Source organism: Mustela nivalis (genome assembly GCF_964662115.1).
Source record: "Mustela nivalis genome assembly, chromosome: 3".
In the NCBI taxonomy this organism is placed as follows: Eukaryota; Metazoa; Chordata; class Mammalia; order Carnivora; family Mustelidae; genus Mustela; species Mustela nivalis.
The window spans coordinates 40514895-40530462 of record NC_139022.1 but is presented as its reverse complement, the minus strand read 5'-3'; positions in this window follow the sequence as shown (position 1 = coordinate 40530462).

Here is a 15568-nt window from a genome sequence, read left to right as displayed (position 1 = left end):
CATTTATTATTTTATTATTTAGTTTATTCTTTCCCCCCCAGTTTGGAGTCTCTCCTGATTTGGTTAGCATACATTTTTCTGGGGTCTTTCCCACACTTTTTGTATTTTATTCTCTCATTCATATATTCTTATCTGGATAAAATGACAAGGTAGAAAAACTCACCATAAAAAAAAAAAAAAAGAACAAGAGGCAATACCAAAGGCTAGGGACCTAATCAATACGGACATTGGTAATGCAATCCATATCAAAATACCATCAATTTTTTTCAAAGCAATAGAATGTATAATCCTAAAAATTTTTTTAAAGATTTTTTGTTTATTTATTTAACAGAGAGAGATCACAAGTAGACAGAGAGGCAGGCAGAGAGAGAGGGGAAAGCAAGCTACCCGCCGAGCAGAGAGCCTGATGCGGGACTCGATCCCAGGACCCCGAGATCATGACCTGAGCTGAAGGCAGCGGTTTAACCCACTGAGCCACCCAGGTGCCCCTATAATCCTAAAATTTATATAGAAAGATAAAAGACCCCAAATAGCCAGAGGAATGGTGAAAAAAAAAAAAAAGCCAAAGTTAGTGGCATCACACTTCCCGTCTTCAAGCTCTATCACAAGGCTATAATCATCAGGACAGTATGGTACTGGCAAAAAACAGACATATAGATCAATGAAACAGAATAAAGAGCCTGGAAATGGACTCTCAACTCTATGGTCAACTGATCTTTGAATTAGCAAGAAAGAATGTCCAATGGAAAAAGAGACAGTCTCTTCAACAAATGGTGTTGGGAAAACTGGACAGCCACATGCAGAAGAATGAAACTGGACCATTTCCTTATACCACACACCAAAATAGATGAAAGACCTCAATGTGAGACAGGAATCCATCAAAATCCTTGAGAAGAACACAGGCAACAACCTCTTTGACCTCATCCACAGCAACTTCTTCCTAGATACATTGCCAAAGGCAAGGGAAGCAAGGGCAAAAGTGAACTATTGGGACTTCATTGAGATCAAAAGCTTTTGCACAGTAAAGGAAAGTTAGTTAAGAAAACTGAAAGACAACTGACAGAACGGGAGAAGATATTTGCAAATGACATATCAGATAAAGGGCTAGTATCCAAAATCTATAAAGAACTTATCAAACTCAACACCCAAGGAACAAATAATCCAGTCAAGAAATGGGCAGAGAACATGAACAGACATTTCTGCAAAGACATCCAGGTGGCCAGCCAGACACATGAAAAAGTGCTCTACATGACTTGGCATCAGGGAAATACAAATCAAAACCACAATGAGATATCACCTCACACCAGTTAGAATGGCTAAAATTAAGTCCGAAAATGACAGATGTTGGAGAAGATGAGGAGAAAGGTTCCTCAAAAAGCTGAAAATAGAGCTACCCTGTGACCCAGCAATTGCACAATTTACTCTAAAGATATAAATGTAGTGATCCAAAGGGGCATGTAAACCCGAAAGTTTGTAGCAGCAATGTCTACAATAGCCAAGTTATGGAAAGAAACTAGATGTCCAAAAGCAGAAGATAGGATAAAAAAGAGTGGTATATATATACAATGGAATACTATGCAACTATCCAAAGAAATGAAATCTTGCCATTTGCAACAATGTGGATGGAATTAGATGGTATTATGCTGAGTTAAATAAGTCAATCAGAGAAAGACAATTATCAACTGATCTCTCTGATATGAGGAATTTAAGAGTTAGAGTGGGGGTTTCTGGGGTATGAAAAAACAATTGAAACAAGATGGGATCAGAAGTGAGGTAAACTATAAGAGACTCTTAATCTTACCAAACAAACTGAGGGTTGCTGGGTGGTGGGGTGTAGGGAGAGGGTCATTGGGTTTTGGATATTGGGGAATCTATGTGACAAGGTGTGTGCTGTAAAGTGTGTAAGCCTGATGATTCACAGACCTGTAGTCCTAGAGCAAAGAATACATTATGTGTTAATAAAAATAATTTTTAAAAAGGGGGGGAGAGGGATAGGGAAAAAATCTTAAGCAGGCTTTATGCCCATCGCAGAAACCCACTTGGGGCTGGATCTCACAGCCCTTAGATCAAACCCCGTGGCAGAGCCCAACTGTGGAGCTTGATCTCATAGCCCTGAGATCAGGAAGTGATCGAAATCTCGAGCTGGACGCTTAGCTGACTGAGCCACCCAGGCAACTCTTTTCTTTTCTTTTTTTTAAGAAAGTTATTTTAAATTACTATGGTTTACTTTGATAAAAATAAAATTTACAGTTAAAGTAAGGATTAAAGCAGCCAGATCTCTCATTAAAACAATCATCAAGGGGCAAAATATTGAACAGGGCTTAAAATATCAGGCAGTGTGAATCAGAGATACTTGAAAGGAAATTAATTAAGGAAACCCTAAAACTGCTCCAGCCTACATTCTAGAGGAAATTTCAAGGGCAAGGCAATGGGAGGGAAACTCTAGGGAGAGTCTTCTGGAGTCCCTGAAGTTGAGGCAGGGTTGGGAGTGAAAGGAATCCAGTGAACCAAGAGTTTGTAAAATATAAGAACAAGAGAAGAGAGCTTCACAGAGAGGGGAGTCTGAATTTATTCAGAAAGTCCCATTCAAATACTGAGCTGAGTACAAATAAGGGAATATATGTGATGAACTTAATCAAGATTAGCAAAAAGAAAAAAAAATGCTCTGAAAGTATTAGACGGAGGAAAGTTTGTAGTTGACACAGTGTTGCAAACAATTCCTATACCTAAAAGCTATAGTGGAATATTCATCAATATATGGGCAATGATTGGAGTATAAACTTGTCTTTCCTTAATAGTAGGAAGGGGATAATTTAACCCTACAACCTTACAACAAATGTAGCTTTGGTTCCACCTAACAAAGTTTAAAGGCTAGGCCAAACAGATCAAAGTGTTTCCAGGTAATCTAATCTTATCCTAAGAAAACATTCTACAATATGTATAATATTGGTTTAAATATTCAACAATGTATAACATTTACAATGCCTGATCTTCAAACAAAAATTATCAGGCATGCTGTGATGCAAGAAAATAAAACACATATTAATCAACTGAACTAATCTACTGAAGGTAGATTAGTAGATAAGGACATTAAAATAATTATACTAGTAATATTCCATATGTTCAAGAAACTAAACAAAATATTGAATAAAGTAGAGACAGAAGATATTAAAGAGACTCAAAAATCACACATGTTGAGATAAAATCTAAAAAAAAATACACTGGATGGGATTTACAGCAGTTAGACATAGCAGAGTTCTTTGAACTTTAACTTTTTAAAAAATTTTTAAAGGTTTTATTTATTTATTTTACAAAGAGAGAGAGAGAGAGATCACAAGTAGGCAGAGACGCAGGCAGAGAGAGAGTTAGAAGCAGGCTCCCCACTGAGTGGAGTGCTGGATGTGGGACTAACTTCCAGGACCCTGAGATCATGACCTGAGCCAAAGGTAGAGGCTTAACCCACAGAGCTACCCAGGCACCCTGGATTTTTAATTTTAAAGATAAAAATAAAGCAAACTCTTCCTAAGTCATGCTATCAGCAATGGCAAACATTTTTAAAAATCCATGCCACATAAAGAAAAGTTACATGGTGTAAAAAATAGTGTGGACTTAAAATGAAGGTATAATACTATAATACAAATAAGTGTTTTATAAGTGGACACAATTTTCACCATGCAGGAAAACTAAAGAGCTCTCCCTATTACACCAAACAGAAATTTTCCATACTTAAGTCACTCTGTGGTAGCCATTGTAGAAAGTAGTAGACTTAAAAAAAAAATTATTTTGTTCTGTACTTAACATTAAGTATACTGGAAGTGAGGGGGAAAATAAAGATAAGCATGAGGACTTTTAATTTCAGAACCCAATATAAGTACACTTTTATAGGCAAACGGGAAAAAATCAAGTTGATATAATCTAAATACATATTAGAATTATTAGTCATTGTAAAGGAAACAAGAATAAATATCAGATGTCAAAAATGGACTTGGGAGCATATAAGAATTTTTTTTTCTTTGCCCATTTAACAAAATCTACTATGGAATTCTAATATTTATGACTTTGCAGAATGCATGCTATGTTCCAGTTGCTAAAGAAATATGCCAGTTGGTTGCAAAGATCAGATTGATAAAAATGGTATATTTTTAAACAGCTAAGAATCCTTTAAAATCCACTATTTCCATATGATTTAGCTTCAAATAAGCTGTACTAAAAATTGAAAATGAATGAAAAATATTTTGAATATCTTGTGCCAAGTCCCTAACCCGAGTGGTGCATGTCCCTCAAGAGGGAATAGAGGGAGCATAGCAAAAGCTTTGAAAACTGAACTGACATTGAAACCATCACCCACATATAATGATACAAAACTTGCACTCTGAACTTAGCATTTGCACACAAAAATATAAAATACATTTGCCAGAGAACTTTAATAGCCCTGAGAATCTTTCTCTGTAATACTAAAAATATATCAGATACATCCTAAATTACCCAATAAACAAAGACCAGAGAATATGATCAACTCTCAAGAGAATGGGTAACCAACAGATGCCCATCTAAGGATGACAGTGATGCTGGAATTTTCAGAAAAAGACTTTACTCCATCTACTATTAACTGTGGTTAGTGAGGTAAAGATTAACTTGGAAGGAGTGGAAAATGACAGTACTAAAAAGACTGACAAGCAATAAGAGCTAACTGGAAATTTTAGAACTGAAAATTACCATATCCTAAATTATAAAAATTATGAATGGAGCCAAAGAGCAGGATGGTAATGACAAAGGAAAGAGTCAATGAATGTGAGGGCAGATAAACAGAAATTTAATCTGAAAAAAGGAAAGAACAAAATGTTAAAAGAGTGAACAGAGCCTCTGACAACTGTCAAATAATGTCAATAGCTCTAATATTCAGGCCATTGGTGTCCCAGAAGGAAAGAAGAGATTAGTGCAGTAAATATCTCAAGAAATAAGGGCTAAAGATTTTTCAAATTGTGTAAAAGACAAATTTACCAATTCAAGAAGCTTGTGCATGAAACATTTAAAACATACACAGGATCTGTATAATGAAAAGTACAAGTGCTGATTAAAAAAAAAAAAAAAAAGAAAAACAAAAAACCTCAAGGGAGGATTCAAGATGGCAGAGTAGTAGCAGACTGATATGAGATCAGGTTGAAAGATAGGGGTCAGTCCTCGGCAAGCGGAGGAGGAACGGAGCACAAAATTCTAACTTTTAAAAGTCTGCACCACTGAGGAAAAGTCTGCTCCAGAGGCCTAGTGGGGGTGGAGCCCTTGTGGGGACATTGTGGTCTCAGGTCCCATGGGGTCACAGAAAGATTAGGGTTGTCTGAGTGTGGCAGAGCTGGCAGGTATCAGAGGAAGGAAGCCGGCTACAGAGACAGAGCTGAGGAGTGAGCTTTCAACTCAGGGTTACCTTAAACTGTGATTGGTACAATCAGGCCACTGCTCTTTGAGCAGGGAAACCACAAGTGGCAGATCCAGGGGAGACTTACCTTCCTTCTCTGAAGGCAGGAATCTGCTGGGTTTGGAGACTTCAAATGGGGCTGTGTGCCACAGATGGAGATACTCAATCGTAGGCTGGGTGTGCTTGGAGCATGACCAGAGACCAGGGAGACAGGAGTGATTGAGGATTGAGCGCTTTTCCTGAGGGTGCATGCACTGAAGAGTGTCATCCGGGGCTCTTGGCTATTCCAGGCCAGAGATTAAGAGGATGCCATTTTCATTTCCCTTCTCCAGAGCTCTATGTAAAGCATTCAGGGAACAAAAGCTCCCGAGAGCTAACTCGAGCACATAACGTAGCCCGGCCCCTGGCAGGGGTGGCACAATTCTGCCTCAGGCAAAGACATTTGAGAATTACTACAACAGGCCCCTTCCCAGAAGATCCTCAAGAACATTCAGCTAAGACCAAGCTCACTGATCAAGGAGAGCAGAAGGTATTCCAGAGGAGAGGAAAACAAAGCATGGAATTCATGGGTTTCTCCCCAAGAACCTTTAGTCTTGCAAAGTTAATATATTTATTTTTATTTTTTTCTTATTCTAATTTATTAAACTTTCCTCTTTCCTCTTTTAATGTTTACCTAGTTTAACTTAATAATACACTCTAAAAATATATTTTTAAACCTTCACTATTATAGTCATTTTTATCCTTCATTGTATATAACTTTATTTTTCATATACATATAGGGTTTTTCCTTTTAAAAAAAATTGGGATACAATTTCTCCTAATAGACCAAAATATAGCCTAAATCTAGCACAAGGTGTTGTTCTAGTTTCCAGGCTGAGCAAATTCTCTCCACCTTTTTTTTTCTTTTTTGAACCAACTTATCTTATCAATTCCTTTATTAGATTTTTTAAATTTTTTTATTTTCATCTTTACAGTCATATTCCATCCCTTCATCGTGTTTATTCTTTTTTTTGGTATACATTTAAATTTTTCTTTCTTTAAAATTTTGGTATGTAGTTTCTTCTAGGAGACCAAAATACACCCAAAATCAAGTGAGTGACTCTGTTCTATTCACCAATCTAATATATACCTAAACACAGTTAATTTAAAAAAAATTTTTTTTTAGACTTCTTTGTACCCCCTTTCTTCTACCCCCAGTTTGGCGACTCTTCTGATTTGCTTAGGGTACCATTTTCTGTGGTCTTTGCCACCCTTTTAATATTTTACTCTCTCGTTTATATATTCTTATCTGGATACAATGACAAGGTGGAAAAACTCACCACAAAAAATTAAAAAAAAAATAAAAAGAACAAGAGGCAGTACTGAAGTCTAGGGAGCTAATCAATATGGACATTGGTAACATGTTAGATCTAGGGTTCAGAATGATGATTCTCAAGGTGGTAACTGGGCTCAAAAAAGACATGGGAGATATTAGAGGAACCTGTCTGGAGAAATAAAATCCCTTTCTGGAGAAATAAAAGAACTAAAATCTAACCAAGCTGGAATCAAAAAAGGTATTAATGAGGTGCAATAAAAAATGGAGGCTCTTACTGCTAGGATAAATGAGGCAGAAGAGAATTAGTGATATAGAAGAACAAATAACAGGGAATAAAAAAGCTTAGCAAAAGAGAGACAACTACTGGACCACAAGGGGAGAATTTGAAAGATAAGTGATAGTATAAGAGGAAACAATAAAAGAATAATTGAGATCCCAGAAGAAGAGGGAACAGCACAGAAGGTATATTGGAGGAATTATAGTAGAGAATTTCCCTAATATAACAAAGACAACAACCATCAAAATCTAGGAAGTCCAAAGAACCCCTCCCCAAAATCAACAAAAATAGGCCCACACCCTGTCATCTAATAGTAAAACTTATGTCTTAGCGAAAAAGAGAAAATCCTGAAAGCAGATCAGGACAAGAGGTCTGTAACATACAATGGTAAAAATATTAGTTGGCATCAGACTTAGCCACAGAGATCTGGCAGGCCAGAAAGAACTGGCATGATATATTCAGAGCATTAAACAAGAAAAACATGCAGCCAAGAATACTATATACAGCTAGGCTATCATTGAAAATAGAAGAAGATATAAAAACCTTCCAGAACGTACCAAAAAAAAAAAAAAAAAAAAGAATTTGTAAACACCAAACCAGCCCTACAGGAAGTATTGAAAGGGATCCTCTAAGCAAAGAGAGAGCCTAAAAGTAGTAGACCAGAAAGGAACATAAACAATATGCAGTAATAGTCACCTTAAAGACAATACAATGTCACTAAATTCATATCTTTCAATAGTTACCCTAAATGAAATGGATTAAAACAATAACAACAACAACACAACAACAGAACATCAATATGCTCTCTACGAGAAATTCATTTTAGACCCCAAGTCACCTCCAGATTTAAAATAAGGGGGTGGATAACAATTTACCACACTAATGGACATCAAAAGAAAGCTGGGGTGGCCAGCCTTATATCAAATAAATTGGATTTAAGCTGAAGACTATAATAAGAGACAAGGAAGGACACGATATCATACTCAAAATATCAATTGAACAAAAAGATCTAGCAATTTTAAATATCTATGCCCCTAACATGGGAGCAGTCAATTATATAAACCAATTAATAACAAAATCAAAGAAATACATCAAAAATAAAATGATAATAGTAGGGGATTTTAATACTCCTCTCACTGAAATGGACAGATTATCCAAGCAAAAGATCAACAAGGAAAGAAAGGACTTAAATAGCACACTGGACTAGATGGACATCACAGATATATTCAGTTCATTCCATCCCAAAGCAACAGAATACACATTCTCTCTAGTGCACATGGTATATTGTCCAGAATAGATAACATCCTGGGTCACAAATCAGGTCCTAAGCAGTAAGATCTTCATATTTTGGACCACAATACTCTGAAGCGAGAACTCAATTACAAGAGGAAAATTGGAAACAACCCAAATACACGCAGGCTAAAGAGCATCCTACTAAAGAGTGAGTGGGTCAACCAGGAAATTAAGGAAGAATTGAAAAAATTCATGGAAACAAATGATAATGAAAACACAATGGTTCAAAATCTGTGGGACACAGCAAAGGCAGTCCTGAGAGGAAAATACATAGCGATACAAGCCTTTCTCAAGAAACAAGAATGGTTTCAAGTACACAACCTAACCCTATACCTAAAGAGGCTGGAGAAAGAACAGCCAAAAAAGCCTAAACCCAGTAGGAGAAGAGAAGTAATAAACATCAGGGCAGAGATCAATGAAATAGAAACAAACAAACAACAACAAAACAGTAGAACAAATCAATGAAACTAGGAGCCAGTTCTTTGAAAGAATTAATAAGATTGATAAACCCCTGGCCAGACTTATCAAAAAGAAAAGAGAAAGGACCCAAATAAAATCATGAATGAAAGAAGAGAGATCACAACCAACACCAAAGAAACACAAACAATTATAAGAACATACTATGAGCAACTCTACACCAGCAAATCTGACAATCTGGAAGAAATGGATGCATCCCTGGATACGTATAAACTACCAAAATTGAACCAGAGAGAAATAGAAAACCTGAACAAACCCATAACCAGTAAGGAGATTGAAGCAGTCATCAAAAATCTCCCAACAAACAGAGCCCAGGGCCAGAAGGCTTCCCAGGGGAATTCTACCAAACATTTAAAGAAGAACTAATTCCTATTCTCCTGAAACTGTTCCAAAAAATAGAAATGGAAGGAAAACTTCCAAACTCATTTTATGAGGCCAGCATCACCTTGATCCTAAAACCAGACAAAGACCCCATCAAAAAAGAGAATTATAGACCCATATCCTTGATGAACATGACATGAAAATTCTCACCAAAATACTAACCAATAGGATCCAACAGTACACTAAAAGGATTATTCACCACAACCAAGCGGGATTTATCCCAGAACTGCAAGGTTGGTTCAACATCTGCAAATCAATCAATGTGATACAATACAAAAATCAAAGAAAGAACAAGAACCATATGATACTCTCAATAGATGCTGTAAAAGCATTTGATAAAGTACAGCATCCTTTCTTGATCAAAACTCTCCACAGTGTAGGGATAGAGGGTACATACCTCAATATCATCAAAGCCATCTCTGAGCAACCCATAGCGAATATCATTCTCAATGGAAAGAAACTGAGAGCTTTTCTGCTAAGGTCAATAACACGGCAGGGATGTCCATTATCACCACTGCTATTCAGCATAGTACTAGAAGTCCTAGCCTCAGCATTCAGACAACAAAAAGAAATTAAGGGCATCCAAATCAGCAAAGAAGTAGTCAAACGATCACTCTTTGCAGGTGATATGATACTTTATGTGGAAAACCAAATGACTCCACTCCAAAACTGCTAGAACTCATACAGGAATTTAGTAAAGTGTCAGGACATAGAATCAATGGACAGTAATCAGTTGCAATTCTATACAGCAACGGCAAGACAGAAGAAAGAGAAATTAAGAAGTCGATCCCATTTACAATTGTACCCAAAACCATAAGATACCTAGGAATAAACCTAACCAAAGAGGCAAAGAATCTGTATGCAGTAAATTATAAAGTATTCCTGAAAGGAATTGAAGACACAAAGAAATGGAAAAATGGTCCACGCTCATGGATTGGAAGAACAATTATTGTGAAAATGTCTATGCTACCTAAAGCACCCTACACATTTAAAGCAATCTGTATCAAAATACCATCAATTTTTTCAATGAAATGGAACATATGATCCTAAAATTTATATGGAACCAGAAAGGACCTGAAATAGTCAGAGGAATGTTGAAAAAGAAAGCCAAAGTTGGTGGCACCACAATTCCAGACTTTAAGCTCTATTACAAAGCTGTCGTCATCAAGATAGCATGGCACTGGCACAAAAACAGATATATATCAATGGAACAGAATAGAGAGCCTGGAAATGGACCCTAAACTCTATGGTCAACTAATCTTTGACAAAGCAGGAAAGAATGTCCATTGGAAAAAAGACAGTCTCTTCAAGAAATGATGTTGGGAAAATTGGACAGCCACTTGTAGAAGAATGAAACTGTACCATTTCCTTACACCACACATGAAAATAGACTCAAAATGGATGAAAAGAGCTCAGTGTGAGAAAAGAATCCATCAAAATCCTTGAGGACAACACAGGCAGCAACCTCTTTGATGTCAGACGCAGCAACTTCTTCCTAGAAACACTGCCAAAGGCAATGCAAGCAAGGGCAAAAAGGAGCTATTGGGACTTCCTCAAGATCAAAAGCTTTTGCACAGCAAAGGAAACAGTCAAGAAAATTAAAAGACAACTGAGAGCATGGGAGAAGATGTTTGCAAACACCATATCAGATAAAGGGCTAGTATCCAAAATCTATAAAGAACTTATCAAACTCAACACCCAAGGAACAAAAAATCCAATCAAGAAATGGGCAGAGGACATGAACAGACATTTCTGCAAAGACATCCAGATGGCCAGCCAGACACATGAAAAAGTGTTCCACATCACTTGGCATCAGGGAAATACAAATCAAAACCACAATAAGAAACCACTTCACACCAGTCAGATGGCTAAAATTAGCAAGTCAGGAAACGACAGATGCTAGTGAGGATGCAGAGAAAGGGGAAGCCTCCTAAACTCTTTTTGGGAAAGCAAGCTGGTGCAACCACTCTGGAAAACAGCGTGGAGGTTTCTCAAAAAGTTGAAAATAGAGCTACCCTAAGACCCAGCAATTGCACTGGGTATTTACCCTAAAGATTCGAATGTAGTGATCCAAAGGAGGACGTGCACCTGAATGTTTATAGCAGCAATATCCACAATAGACAAATTATGGGAAAAAACCTAGATGTCCATCAACGGTGAATGGATAAACAGTAGTATATATATAGAATGGAATACTATGTAGCCATTAAAATAAATGAAATCTTGCCATTTGTAATGACATGGATGGAACTAGAGGGTATTATGCTGAGTGAAATCAGTCAATCAGAGAAAGACAATTATCATATGATTTCCCTGATATGAGGAATTTGAGAGCAAAGTGGGGGTCTGGAGGGTAGTGAAAGGAAGAAATGAACAAGATGGGATTGGGAGGGAGACAAACTATAAGAGACTCTTAATCTCACAAAACAAACTGAGGGTTTCTGGGGGAGGTGGGAAGGGAGAGGGGCATTGGTTATGGACATTGGAGAGGGTATGTGCTATGGTGAGTGCTGGGAAGTGTGTAAGCCTCACGATTCACAGACCTGTACCCTTGGGGTTACTGATACATTATATATTAATAAGTGGGGGGAAAAGGTAATTTTTTTAAAAAAGCTCAAAGGAGACCAAAATATAATAAGTATAAATGGAGACACATATAATATTCATGGTTTGGAATGCCTAGCATATTAAAGATGTCAGTTCTTTGATCTACAGATTCAATATAAACCCAAGATTTTTGTGTATACATGTACTGGCTTATGTTAAAATTTACGTGGAAACACAAAAGGACTTAGAATAGCTAAAACAGTTTCAGAAAGAAACATCAAACTGGAAGAACCATATTGTCCATTTTTTTTTAAGATTTTATTTATTTATTTGAGAGAGATTTATTGAGAGAGATCACAAGCAGGCAGAGAGGCAGGCCGAGAGAGAGGAGGAAGCAGGCTCCCTGCTGAGCAGAGAGCCCAATGCGGGGCTCGATCCCAGGACCCTGAGATCATGACCTGAGTTGAAGGCAGAGGCTTTAACCCACTGAGCCACCCAGGCGCCCCATACTGTCCATTTTTAAGACTTATTCAATATCTATATCAATCAATACAATAGCAAATCAATATCTAGACACACAGATCAATGGAACCTGGAATAGGGAACATAGAAAAAGATCCACACAAATGTGATTAGATCATTTGAGGGCAATATTACAAAATCAATTCTGTGTTGGAATAATATCCCTTTTTTAAAAAAAATTAAATATTTTATTTGAGAGAAAGCAAGCATAAGCAGGGGGAGGGGGAGGGCAAAGTGAGAAGCAGGTTCCCTGCTGAGCAGGGGGCAGGATGTGGGGCTGGATCTGAACCTTGGCATCATGACTTGAGATGAAGGCAGGCACTTAAACCAAACGAGACACCCATGTGCCCCAAGGAAAAGCTCTTTTTATAAAACAGTATGGGAAAAAATGGACATCAGGGACCATAAATTATCCATCTAAACCTCATACCTTATATAAGAATGAACTCAAATAGATCATAAATATACATGAAAAATGGAAAGGCCTAAAAATTTTGCAAGAAACACAGAAAATCTTTGGGACTTAGATTTAGTTAAGTTTTCAGACATGACACCAAAAGTGTTATCCATAATAAAAAATAGTTGATATATTTGGCTTCCTAAAAATTGGAATTTTTGCTAGGCCCAAGACCCTGTTAAGAGGACAAAAAGACAAGTCACCAGAAGAGAGAGATTTGCAAACCACATAACCCACAGGTAACTGATACCTAAAACATACAAATCACTCTCCAAATAATAAAGCAACCTAATTTAAAAAGAAGTAAAAGACCTACACACACAGTTCACAAAAGGGAATTTGCAAATGTCAATTACATGAAGAGAGATAGTCAACATCCTTAGTCACAAGAAAACACGAATTCAAACAACCACAAATAACTACTGCATATCTCTTAAAATGGCTTAAAAATACTTATATCTATACTTATATTAATATATTATACTAATACTTGTAATGTATAATACATTATACTAATATTTATACTGTAACACCTTTAGGCATTACACTAAGAGGAAGCAACCTGATATCCACATAAAAACCTTTGCACGAATGTCACAGCAGCTTTTTAATCATGAATGGCCAAGGACCTTAGAACATAGGATGTGTTGCAATGCTCTACAGAGTTAAATGGAATACTCCTCAGCAATAAAGTAATGAAGTATCAGTGTATTCAAACAATTTGGCTGGATCTTAAGAAAATTATGCTTAGTGGAAAATGCCAGTCTCAGAAGTTGACATATAGTATGATTACATTTCCATAAAATCTGTGAAATGAAAACACTACAGAGATGGAGAACAGAAGTGGCGGTCAGGAGTTGGGGCAAGGGACAATTGGGAGGTGGGGGGATGGTGTCCATAAAGACAAGCCTCAGAGAAGTGCTTTGTGATGACAGAACATTTCTGTATTGTGACTGCAGTGATATGTATATAATTCTATACAGGGCATAAGATGGCATGGAATTATAAAAACAGACAAAATATGAGCACACACAAAAACAGTAACATCTGAGTAAGGTCTGCAATGTGCTTAGTTGTTTTGTTCCAGTCAATTTCCTTTGTTTGGTAATGAACTATATGTTGAAGAAAAGGGGGTGATGGGTATACATGGGACTTCTCTGATGAGTTTTATCAAAATTAAAAACTTTTTTAAAAAGCTCAGCATATCTCAAATAATATTTTTAAAAAATCCTACCCAGACACATCTTACTCAAACTACTGATAATCAAAGGTAAAGCAAATACCAAAAATGAATGAATCTTTTGAGTAGCTAAGCAATGTGTTTTTACTTGCATCTCATTATCCTTCCCACTAGTATTACTTTAGTATTACGAAATCCATTTTTAAGACAGAACATTGACTAAGAAAGTCTGTGAATTTGCTAAGTGGCAGTAAGAGATAAAATCCAGTTTGACTGTTTTGAAGTCTGATCTTTTGCTTATACACCCAAACATTTTTCCTGCACCTTCCTAATTAATCAAGGATATAGTATACCTACTGAGTTTAAGTATATCCCTTACTGTTTCAGTATAAAGTCAGAGGAATATAATATTATTTCTTTCTAGGCCATACTGTTTCAATAAATAAAACGGAAGAAATGATCATATTGAAGCTAAATTAAGGGATCCAAATTAAGGGACATTAGGTTTCAAACAACAGTAAATGACTCAGGTTAATGGAAACAAAACAAAAATTTATTAAAGGGTTGGTGGGGATGCTTAGTATATTAAAGTACTAACTGAAATGGCCAGATTATCCAAAAAAGAGGAACTGAAGCAGTGCAGTGCAGGCTCACAGACTTTAATTTGGGTTGCGGACAAAAGATCACTCACCAGGAAACTGCCCAGTCTCTAGCTCCTGTTTCAATTGTCTAAGCTATCAGTACAGACTGTTCCAACACAGGTTCTACACCTAGGTAAACTATGTAAGCCAAGTGTTGAAGGACTTCACTTGGCTAGTCTAACTTGCTTGCCCATAGATTTGGCCAGAAAGTGAAGACACTATCACAGGAAGAAGATTAAAGAACTAGGCAGATGAAAGCAAAAACAATTATAATTCTTCTCTTGGCTTCAATGGCACACAAGTGCACATAAACTTCTTATATGTCCATATCCATGGGGACAGCCTCACTATATCTGAGATATATATAGAGAGATAAGGAAATACATGTATAGGCATAGGTATATACAGGTTTGTATATATATATATATATATATATATATATATATATATATATATATATATATATACATATATAAACTGTTATACAAACCTGTATATACCTATGTAAATATGTATGTCCCAAACGCCATATAGCAGTCATGAACTTCTGAAACATGCACTTCTGAAAGTGCAAAGCTAAAAGTTACAAATGATCCCATTTCAAAGTTGAACTATTTTAATTTTCCTTATATTATTTGCAAACTATAAAGAACACTTGAAAATTTCCGTTTCTGACCTTCTGATTATGGAAGAGTGACAAAAGAAAAATTAAAAATTTATCTTTGAAAATGCACAATTGAAGTGTAAGAGACTTGCAAATAATTGAACATGTAAATTATATTTTTCAAAACTTGGTGTCTTTTATGCTTCTAAAATTAAGTTTAAGGCTGCATTATAACTTCTGTGACACCCTTGTGTACACATATTTGATCATCCATGATGATTTATTACATGTTCCATCCTCTCTCCTGTGACTGTATAAGAAGTATTTGCACACCTATGTGTGCACAAGCTCAGAGAAGCCAAGTGGGGGGTTTTCTTTGCTTTTGTTTCATTTGTGAAATAGCTTTTTCTCTCTCAATAATAAGAATGTCTATCTGTCAGCCAGATAACTGTGCAAGTGAG